The sequence below is a fragment of the Argentina silus genome (genome assembly GCF_951799395.1).
Source record: "Argentina silus genome assembly, chromosome: 16".
NCBI lineage: Eukaryota > Metazoa > Chordata > Actinopteri > Argentiniformes > Argentinidae > Argentina > Argentina silus.
Genome location: NC_139670.1, coordinates 3,143,488 through 3,155,317, shown reverse-complemented (window position 1 = coordinate 3,155,317; position 11,830 = coordinate 3,143,488).

Sequence of the window (11,830 nt, the reverse complement as noted above, 5' to 3'; positions counted from 1 at the left end):
TATATATATATATATATATATATATAAATTAAGAGAATGCTTTAAAATACACACCAACAACAAATCAATACACGAACATGACGTGCACAGGTAATCTCAGCGCGACTGGAAGCAAAGAGAGGTATGATGATTAGCTGTACCATAGCATCCCTCATCCTACAATATCAGTCAAGAAATAGACACTCACGAATATAACCAAAGCTCTCCCCGACATCCAGCACCTAACGGAGAGTCGCACTCACCTCCACCGGACAGCCGGGCGCACGGAGAATGAGCTCAAGGATTTACAAAGGTAAACTCGGATACATTATTGATGGACAAGTTCGCCGGCCACTCACGCTTTGCACCCTAGCTAACGGACTGTTAACGGAGGCGTTGCGGCTGTTATAACAAGTGAGTTGTCCTAAATGTATGTTGCCACAGAGGCAGTTGCCATTAGTAACTTAGTAACAGTCGGCTAAGCCTTTTGGGGCAGCGTTATTAGTGATGTAAGGTTTCATGATTAGCACAGGAGTATGCAGTAAGGTATTACCCATATATACTGTATTTACTGACATTACTCTGGTGAATTGGATAACATATAATATAATAATAACAAGCTGGACAAAAAAAACAACTATGTATTTTCTCTCATGGTTAATGCCCTGAACCTTAAAGTTTGTGAATGCTTTATAGTTTTTTGCAATCAGGAAATGACCCAGTGAAATGAGAATGTTCAGCATCTGGTTCCTAACTAGGGGGAGTCAGGGAGATAAGCCCTTCAGCTAAATCATATGTGGCATGATTGGATCTACATCCATATGCAGAGGAAATGGACTGTGCGCGCGTGTGTGTGTGTGTGTGTGTGCGTGTGTGTGCGTGCGTGCGTGTGTGTGTTAGGTTTGTGTGTGTGTGTTAGGTACGTGTGCGTGTGTGTTGGTGTGTGTGACTCATATCTCATGTGTGTTTTGGACACTGGCTCCTGCTGGTTTAGTTGAGGTGTGGCACATCTGGTGCAGCTGTCCATCAGTTGTAAATCCTGGCAGACAGCCTCCCTTGCCTGGGCCTTATACCATGCCTTACAGCCATGTACATTAACACACACACACGCACACACACACACACACACTCTCACTCACACACACACACACACACACACACACACACACACTTCTCAGGATATAGCATACCTCAGCCAAATCAAAATGTCTGCAAACGATATGAGGAAATCAAATCCCAAACCATTCCTAAGCATTCCCATGTCATGAGCATTCCCATATTGGAAGCCTTCCCATATCCTAAATGTTCCAATGGATACACCCTGAAGGAATGTGATATAGGAAAAATGCACATCTGGGAGTCATATGCATATGTGTCTGCATTAGAATAGGTTTATGCTGCATTAGGAATAAACCACATTTTGTGGCATCACCGAAGTAAGAATGTCAAATTGATCTCTTAAGCTCAAAGGCCAATCACTGACAGATGTAAAATGTCAGTGGAACAGCTTGTTTGTTCATAGTTGCCGATTTTGGCGTTTCTCGTGTGATCTCTTCATTGAGCAAACATTTCTCTTCAACTAGTATCTGTATTTTAGGCCATCTCTCAGTATCTTTCACTTTTTTGTATTGCAGGGGTTACTTGGCAACATTTCTGCTCCCCCCCTCCCCCCTCCCTGTCCTACACCATACCCCCTGTACTCTCCCTGTCCCAGCATGCTTCACTCTGCACTAAGAGTTTCGTTGGCACTTGACTGTGTTTTGGCATCAGAGAGCCGACCAAGCAAGCAGCGACTTGTCCCGAGTCACAAATCCAGGGAACTCGTCATCCCCCCCTGAGTGTGTGAGGCCGACTGTTAACACTCAGGTGAACACTCTCTTCTGCACACCGTGTTTAGAAGTGGCACTACTTTGTTGATTAGCCTATTGTGAAATGTTTCACTGTTGGGGGGTCAAAGAGTTGGGAAAGGAAGACAGTACAGTACAGTATATCTACTTCACTTATTATAGACATAAATTACATCATTTTAGAACCAAAAGTCTGAAATGCCCAAAGATAATACATTTTTATCATGAAGTTGTATTTCGTTGTGGGCCAGAGCAGTTAGCAGTTAGCTTCCTAGCATTCTAGCAGAGGGAAATCTGAGCTTTGTCTTTTGAAGCAGGTGAGTTCAGTCTGATCAGATAGCCTAGCCTCTTTCCTTCCTCCCTGTCTCCCCCCCTCTCTCTCTCTCTCTCCCTCTCTCTCTCTCTCTCTCCCTCTCTCTCTCTCCCCCTCTCTCTCTCTCTGAGGTAACTACCCTCCTCCGGATGGGTTACAGTCACCTGCTCAATGATTCATGTCACAGGAAGAGGACCCACAGAACCCAACAGGGTGCAGAAGAATAATCTGTGTGTCGTGTTACCCAGGCATCATTTACACTAATCTGGGCAGGCGTTTGGGACAGACAATGCAGCCCTCCGAGCCCCGGGCCCCGGGCCCCGGCTCAGGTGGCCCTCCGACAGGGTGATGAGACCCATTAGGCAGAGACACAAAAGCAAATCATTTTTTATGTGGCGCTGGTTGTCCTCTGCAGCAAGTAGCCAACACCTGTGTGCCAGGGAGAAGTCACTCGGATGAAAGCGCACCCCAGAGCAGGATAACGCCGTTTTCTCATCAAGATTCATCACAGTCCTGATCACGGAAAAATTTGGATTTTTTTCCACCCCCCCCCCCTCTATATCTTTCCTCCGTCATTGTATAGCGGTGGTGACTCTGGATGACGTGGGTCTCTGGTGGTTGTGTTACCTTGTGATGTAACAACATTGTCCCTGACTCAATGAGCCTCATTACCCACGTCACTCAGCGTCCTGTGCTTTGGCACGGCATGTTGGTTACAGTGACCTTGACCTTACTAACTCTGCTGGTTGGCTGTCGTTCGGTCTCATTTACATTTCACATTTATGGCATTTAGCAGACGCCTTTATCCAAAGCGACTTACAACAAATACAATACATTTGTTTAAGCAAGTGAATCATCTATCCAACAGTCATCATAAGACAAATTAATCAATGCTCACACCAGGGGCCATTGGCAGTCGTAATGCCAGAAGCCAATTTTTTATTTTTTTATTTGTTATTATTTATTAACAGGAGAGAACTTGTACAGGGGGGTAGTGGGGGTGAAGAGGTCTCAAGGGTTGGGGTTAGGGTTAGTACAGGGGGGGGTAGTGGGGGTGAAGAGGTCTCCTGTATAACTGTTGTATACTGCAGTATATTCTCACAGTTTATAATATACAGCTGTATATTGTATATTCTGTAGAAGGACTGCTGTATATTCTCTCTCATGGTTGAGCCCAGCTACACAGCTCTATTCCCAGTATAGACAGTGCCTCATGTGGGGCTGTTGTCTTAGCCAATACGGCTCCTCATTGTTTTGTCTTCCATGGTGTGAGCCTCTCTCTGTTATTGTGCTGTGATTGGCTCCCCGGGGTTCCGTGCTCTCCACTAGAATAACAGTGCATTACCGCTTTTCCACGGCCATTAGGCCCCAGCCCGAGTCCTGCCAACAGGATAACTGCTGCTCTCAGACTCGGAGTCAAGAGGTATTCCCACTGTGACACACACACACACACACACACACACACGCGCAGGAACACACACTTAAGCACACAAGCGCACAAACACACACACACACACACACAAATATACACAGACACAGTAATGCTCAAGTAAACGGCCTCATAAAAAAACAGTGGTTATGGGAGCAAATTTCCTCCACTGCATTTCAAGTTCTCATATGTTATTTGGACTGGCATGGGCTTATTTTGCGAAACGCCACAACACACTTTAATGTCATTTCAAAGCAGTAGATGGAGGAGAGAACTTTACAAATCTTGAGGGACAAATGTGGTGGAGAAAAAGAGAGGATATATTGTGTGTCTGTTTCTAATATTAAGCACTTTTTAAGAGACAATTACTGGGAGTCTCCAAGGGAGTGTCTTGCACGGGGCTATTCCTACAGTCCTCAGCATGCTAAATTCAAACTAAATTGCTGCTAATAATTGCACTCTGACCCTAAAATGACTTTTATTATTTTTTATGTCTTTTATGCTTTTTTATTATTTTTTTGTTATGCTCTTTCCTTTTTATCTATTTTATGTAAAGCACTTTGAATTGCCTCTGTGTATGAAATGTGCTATATAAATAAACTTGCCTCCCCTTGCCATGCCTTGCTAGTGAGGCCTAGGTCTGACTGACTCGCAGGTTCAAGTTTCTTTTCATAAAGTGTAGCTTAAGTCCAGTGATTAAAGGGGCAGGGCCTCCTAGTGGCCTCAAAGGGGCCGCAGTGTGGTTGACACACAGAGACACACACACACACACACACACACACTGTGTCTGCAGCTTGGCGGGAGAAGGCTACTATTGTCACAAACGGGACCCATTTGGAATGGAATGACATGTCATGGCCCCGCCCCCCCCCTGAGCCATGACCGCGGCATCACTTAACATGGCAAGGTTTAAAAAGGCCACGGGCGCACGCCTCCTACTCCCACTGCCCTGACCTCAGACACTATAAATACACCTTTAGAAAGGCATGAAAAGCCAGCCCCCCCCGCCCCCCCCCCCCCCACCCTATGAAATACCTCCCTCAGATAGAGTTCTGAACGTCCTCTGGAGAAGCTAGCACTCCCTCGCGGCGTTCGCTAGCTCTCCCAGTGGTCCTCAAGCCGAGAACGTGAGTGAAACGCTATAGCATGCCTCGCTATATATACTCAGCCTTGCGCTCCACGAGGGTCTGTTGTGGACGACTGCATACTAGGAATGACTGAGGGAGCAGACAGAGACGGATCACGCCACTCCGAGCGTAGGCCTTTCCCACCTTTCTGTTTTATTAAGCTAGTAGGCGGAATTTGAGCGGGAACAGAGGGGAGGTCATGGAAGAGGCAGTGAAATGAAAATGAAAAATGAAGCCACGTTATTGGGCTTAAGAATTGTAAACTAAACATTGTATTCCCATGGGGTACCATCTCAGAGATATGAGTTCTGTATCTCTCTCTGGTTGGTTCGCTGCCAGATGCAGAGCTGGATTTATGAAGATGAAAAAAAGCAGAGATCTTATCAGGGACAGGCATCAGTGAGATTAAATTCGAAGGAATCTCGGAACCCAGAATCTGGTCGGAACCCAGAATCTGGTCTCTGGGGGCTGCTGTTCTCAGGAAGTAAACTCTGGGGACAGGAAGTTGTCAGCAAGTCTCCACCAGCTTAAAGTTTTTGCCTGAGCTTCTTTCGATGCTCCTCCCATTCCGCCCTGCCCTATGCTTACAACCCGAGCTCCGTGCATTGCACGAAATTAAAACAACCTCCTTAGTGCATAGGTGAAGTTATGCATGGTGGTGGTCATTTAGAATTTCCTGTCTTTTGCGGCCTTTGACAGTCCATAACTTCTCCCTTAAAACGTTTTGGTCAGGCAGATGTCATAGCCTAGGCACGGCAAGGTATGTGGGTCATGTGGTTCTGATTGTGAGTGAGTTGGTGTTGCCAGGGCGTGGAGGTGTTGGAGGCCTTTCTGGACCGTCTGACTGGGTGTGGAGGTGTTGGGGGGCCTTTCTGGACCGTCTGACTGGGCCCTGGCTGAGACCCGATATCACCTTTGGACAGGAGAGATGGACAACGGTGCCGAACCCAAAACCAGTGCTCTCAGGTGACGGCACGGAGAGGCTTGGATTTCAGCGTTGGGGCAGTGTGTGTGTGTGTGTGTGTGTGTGTGTGTGTGTGTGACAGTAACCTGGGGTGACTGACTAAACACACTGGGCGTGGGGTTGGATGCACGAATGAACACACACACTGGAAATGTCTTGACATGTCCTTAAGCCTTAATTATTCACCCCAACCATGTTATCAGGTGAGAATAGACAGGGGAAGGATGTCTGATTAGCTCTCTAAACACCATTCAGATCCAGTGAAAACAGACCTAGTCTGTCTCCTCTCCGGCCCCATGCTTTCTCCTCTCCTCTCCTCTCCTCTCCTCTCCTCTCCTCTCCTCTCCGGCCCCCATGCTTTCTCCTCTCCTCTCCTCTCCTCTCCTCTCCTCTCCTCTCCGGCCCCCATGCTTTCTCCTCTCCTCTCCTCTCCTCTCCTCTCCTCTCCTCTCCTCTCCTCTCTGACAACACACCAGTCACATACTGGCCTTCCTGCCTGGCGGAATGAGGGGCCACAGGCTATCAGTGCTTCCTCCCTCTACCACCTTCATATCAGTAGCCTTGGCAGACTCACACACACACGCACACACACAAGCATGCACACACACACAGACACGCACGCACGCACACACACACACATTCCTACCGCTGTAAGGGGATCGATCTGCTGTGATGAATAGTGCATGGGTCTGCCTGTGAGGTGCATGGGTCTGCCTGTGAGGTGTCTGCCTGTGAGGTAGGCCACGGCGGCCCACCCCTGGAGCAGCACAGGAGACGAGAGGCGCTCAGCCATTACATCTGATGACACCATGGGGGGGCCCCTGCCAAGCTGCTGACACCACCACGGACCCCCCAGGGGGAAATCACTGTCCTCATCTCAGGTCAGACCCCTACTGTTAGGTAACAATAATAATAATAATAATAATAATGCATTTATTTTGTATAGTGCTTTTCTCAGTACTCAAAGACACCACGTCAGCAGTGGGTACTATAGTAGTAGTGAGTGGTATGGTGAGAGGGTCTCGGAGGAGACTCGTGTTGTGCGTGTACCAGAGTTGTGTTTCTGTCTTTGTCCGTGGAAGTTGTACCACGTGACCTGTGTTGTATGGCGTTTAGTATTGTCTGCTGTTAACCATGATGACGGTGATGTATTCTGCCAGAGTTGAACAATGAATGGGAGTGGATGTGACGTAAGCAGCAGTGGTTGTTTCGGTACCTTTCAGACTTGGGGGGGGGGGGGGTCTCTCTCAAGAGAGTGAGACCGAAATAATCCCCTTGGTCGCCTCACTAGGCCGTGTAACTCTCAGGGATTGGTCGATACCCCTAGCTGCAGCTAGGCTACCCTGTGATAACTAACCTTGATTGGATAAGTAGGTGATTTCATTGGTTGGCACTCGGCTGTGATGCGGGCGTTTTAATTGTTCACCGACTGTGGAAGGGTTTATTAAGGAGCAGTGTGTTGCTGAGCAACCAGTGAGGAATGCTCCTCTTCTGGCCAGTTGTCAGCGGTCTGCTGTGTTTATGTGGAGTTTGGTGGTTTACATACTGTGTAATATCTGTATATATAAGTCTCATACTACATCCACATGTTCTCTGTCTCCCAGAAATGTGAAACAGAAAAGAGAGAAATCCCTTGTGTCTGGGCTAGCTAGGTTCCGGTCTATCAAGACCAAATCCTCGCGCCACAGTTTCTTCCCCATGGCAGTGGGGCTCACAAAGAAGTGCCCTGCCTCTCACTGACTGTGGGACCTCCACTCCCCCCCCCCCCCCCCCCAATCCCACCCTGTCACACATACACACACACACACACTACACTGACACACACACTGCACTGACAGTGTAATTTATCTTCATTTACATTTATTCTAATTTATAGTGTACCTGCCCCATCCCCATTTCACAGCCTTTAGCCTCATTGCCTCTTAGCCTCGTACAGCCTCCATCATTTAATTTTTTTTGTTCATATTTTGCTTATATATTGTTTTTTTATGTCCCATGCACCAACCTCACCAAGTCAATTTCCTGTATGTGCAAATATACTTGGCCAAATAGAAGAAATCTGATTCTGATTCTGTGTGTGTGGATATACAGTTCCCTCCAAGTATTGGAAAGAGGAAGCATTTTGTCTGAACATCTCTACTTTAACAACATAGCAATTGTTTGATTTCAAATCAAAGCCAAAAGAAGAAGAAATGCTTCTGGAAGGGAACTGTGTGTCTGTACTATACTGAATGTTTGCGTGACTTCATGCATGTTGGTGTGTGGTTGCACGCTAGTATGTTTGTCTGCCAGTCAGGCTGATGTCTGCAGGTCTGCTGGTGGAAAATGCCTCCGAGGCCTGAGTTTTTAATGTGTGTGGTTCTATTGTATTACGCACAGCAGAACCAAATGTCCGATCTCCATCTCTCTGTCTCTCTCTCTCTGTCTGTCTCTCTCTGTCTCTGTCTCTCTCTGTGTGTGTGTCTCTCTCTCTCTGTCTGTCTCTCTCTCTCTGTCTGTCTCTCTCTCTCTCTCTCTGTCTGTCTCTCTCTCTCTCTGTCTGTCTCTCTCTCTCTCTCTTCATCAAACCAGACACAGAGGAAGCAGACCACAGCAGACAGCAGGCGATTGTCTATTGATTTGTTTATACTGTCTGGTCTCACGCTGGGGATAACTAATGTATACAGTATGATTACAGCTTCATGTCAACATCTTGTCTTACCAGAAACAATTGTGATGGTATTTTGACTTGGCATGTATCTCCTAGCAACTCCTGGCCTCCTCATGTATTTGAATACTCTGATTGTCCTTATCATCGCAGTGGAGGCCAGTAGAGGCCGGTAGAGGCCGGTGCAGGCCCGGTGGATGCTGGTAGAGGCCCGGTGGAGGTGCACATTTGATACCATTCCTCATTCCGTTCCATGTGTTACAATGAACCCGTTCTCCGATTTCTACCTCAGATGTCAGTCAGATGTCCTGGCTGATATGTGTTGTGTGTTCCATGCAGGCCTTAGCAGCCGTGTCCTTAACCCCGGGGTTAAATCCTTTATTGCACCGTTAGTTGGATGTTGTAATGTTAGTGGGTGGCGGCCCTGCAGATAGAAGGATAATGATCTCCAGGTCTTGGCACCTGCACAGTCTTCAGGGTGTGCAAATAATTATCTCCTAATTTCCTCTTCAGGAAAATGACATCACAGTAACCAGTAATACCAGCTCCCCCCCCCCCCCCCCCACCCCCATCACTGGAGGCAGATTGACTGTCGGAGACTGAGGGTTAGGGCATGAGAGGAGGAAGCTGCGTCAGACTTGATGTCTACTCTCTCCTCCTCCTCCCCTCTCTCTCTTTCTCCCTCTCTCTCTAACCCCTTTCTCTATATCTCTCTCCCTCTCTCTCTCCCTCCCTCTACCTCTCTCTCTCCCCCCCCCCTCCCTCTCCTAAATGAACTCCAGCTTACTTCTCATCTGAGCACTACCAGGGCAGGCTCCCAGGGCAGGCTCCCAGGGCAGGCTACCAGGGCAGAGTACCAGGGCAGGCTCCCAGGGCAGGCTCCCAGGGCAGACTACCAGGGCAAGCAGACTACCAGGGCAGGCAGACTACCAGGGCAGGCAGGCTACCAGGGCAGGCTACCAGGGCAGACTACCAGGGCAGGCTCCTAGGGCAGACTCCCAGGGCAGAGTACCAGGGCAGAGTACCAGGGCAGGCTCCAGGAGTGGGACCCGGGGCATGAATGCAGGGCTTTGTCCAGCACATGGTCATCACATTCCACTGGAGCCACTGTGTGGAGAGCAGCATGGTGGAGAGGGGAGAGGGGAGGGGAGGACAGGAGAGGAGAGGAGAAGGGGGAGATGAGAAGAGGTGGAGGGGAGATGGGAAGAAAGGGGTGAAGGGCAGAGGGGAGGAGAGGAGAGGAGAGGAGAGGAATGGGAGGAGAGGGGAGGGCTGGCTGGTTGACTGAGTGCACAACCACAATGCAGTTGGAAGATCCAGCGATGTCCCGTCCGGTAACGTCACTGACGGGCCTTTGGAGACCTGATGTCGCCATTGAATTCAGTCCCTCGTTATGAGGGGTTTGAAGTGTCGAGGAGCAGGTGGCGATCTTAGTACTGTGGTCTAGTTTGACGTCGGGACATCAACGGTGTCACCTATTCTGGGTTTACTGTACATTCACTATATCAACGGTGATATTTACTGACTGCCAGAGGAGGAACGTGAACCTGAGATGAAGCATCTTCATGTCAGTTGGAACGAGCTCTCCTCTTATAGCATTGAATGATTTTAGGGTTAGGTGTGTGTGTGTGTGCGTGCGTGCGTGTGTGGAGCCCTGTCTGTCGTTGCTGTAATGAAGTGATTCATGTTTTAATCTGTGCCTGCCTCTGGGTCTCAGCCAGCTGTGGAAGGTATGAGTCATCAACAGAACGCTGCGCAGACACAGAGGGAGAGGAATGGCTCTGTCTGTCTGTCTGCCTGTCTCTCTCTCTGTCTGCCTGCCTGCCTGTCTGTCTGTCTGTCTGTCTGTCTGTCTGTCTGCCTGCCTGCCTGTCTGTCTCTTTGTCTGTTTGTCTATGTCTGTCTGTCTGCCTGCCTGCCTGTCTGTCTCCCTCCTCTGTCTTTCTGCCTGCCTGCCTGTCTGTCTCCTCTGTTTTTCTGCCTGTCTGTCTCCTCTGTCTTTCTGCCTGTCTCTCCATCCGTCCGTCTGTCTGTTGTACACAGGGCGGTGGAGTTCAACAAGGCGTTTACATGCAGTGCTGCAGTTCACTGCAGTTCGCTTTCTACGAGCGGACGGCTTGAACAGACCGTGGAACGTCCAAGTTCTCCACCATCCCATTATCCTTCCTCCTCCGTCTCAGTTGACTTTCAAAGGCATTGATTTAATGGCACAGGGGTCAGTTTCCTGAAAGCATTGTAGCTTAAGTAGTGCTTAATTTCTCCAGACAACTCAGCCAGCATAGCAGTGATAGAATGGCAATTCGAAGATCGATGTTTGGAAGTCAATCTTCTGTGCGTGAACTAATGACATTTGTTAAATGAAGAACTTGCTGGTCGTCTCAGAGGAGGAGTGGGCTTGGACTGTCAATAGAGGCAAAGTACTACTTTAGCTACGAAGCTTTTAGGAAACTCACCCCCCCAGACCCCTACATTAGTTGTCCTCACTTGACACGGTCTGTCATTGTCTGTTGTTGTATTGTATGCCTTGGGTCAGTCGTGCAATTGTTCTGGAAGTATGCCTTGAGACTTTTTCCCTTTCATACTCTCTCAGAGCTGGTGTCTCTGCGTCTGGCTATTTCTGGCCGAACAGTATTTATACAATCTTCTTAATGCTGAGTCAGTGGGTTTACACCCTGGGCGTGGTGTAACGTAGTGGTCGAAAAAACACGGACCTCCACCCCAAATTAGGACAAAGGCAGCCTGAACACATCGTGCAGGCATGAAGGGTGGGGGGGGGGGGGGGGGGGGTGGGGGGAAGTGAGTAAGAATCCTAGAAACCCACTGATGTTTGACAATGTGATTGTAGAGTGACTAACGCTCATGGAAGTTGTGGTCAGTGGAATATCTTCAGCCTTCGTCACGAGGAAGGACCCCGTATTCGGCGTCGTCTCGTCACTGGGGGTGGGGGGGCGAGGGGTGTGTACGCGTGAACATGAGGACCTTTTAACATGTGGCCTCAAGCTGATGTGTGAACCGCAGCCGGCCCTCTGAGTAACACGACAAATAAACAAAGGAAGGAAAGGAAAAAGGGGAAGTGTGTGTCTTTCTCTTTCTCCCTCTCTTTTCTCTCCTCCCCCTCTTTCTCTCTCCCTCTCTTCTTTTCCTTACTCTTTCTCTCTCACACGTTCTTCTCTCAATCTCCCCCCTCTCCTCTTTCCGCCTCCTCCCCCTCTCTTCAATGGCTTGTTAAATGTTCCATTTGCTAAGTCCCCTCTCTATCCACTTCACAGCCAGGCCCGGGCCGTGTCCCTCTGTCCGTCCGTCCGCACAATGAGGTGTCTGTCAGTGTTAATAAGAGACTATGCACAGCTGGGCCGAGGCTGGGGCCGCCTGCTGGGACGGCTGTGGCCAGATGGACTCAGTCACTGTGGCACTGTCCTCAGAGTGTTTAACAAGACTCCTCCACACACACACACACACACTCAAACACAAGCTGGCATACACACATGCGCTAACACAGGGACGCAGGCAGACGCACACACACA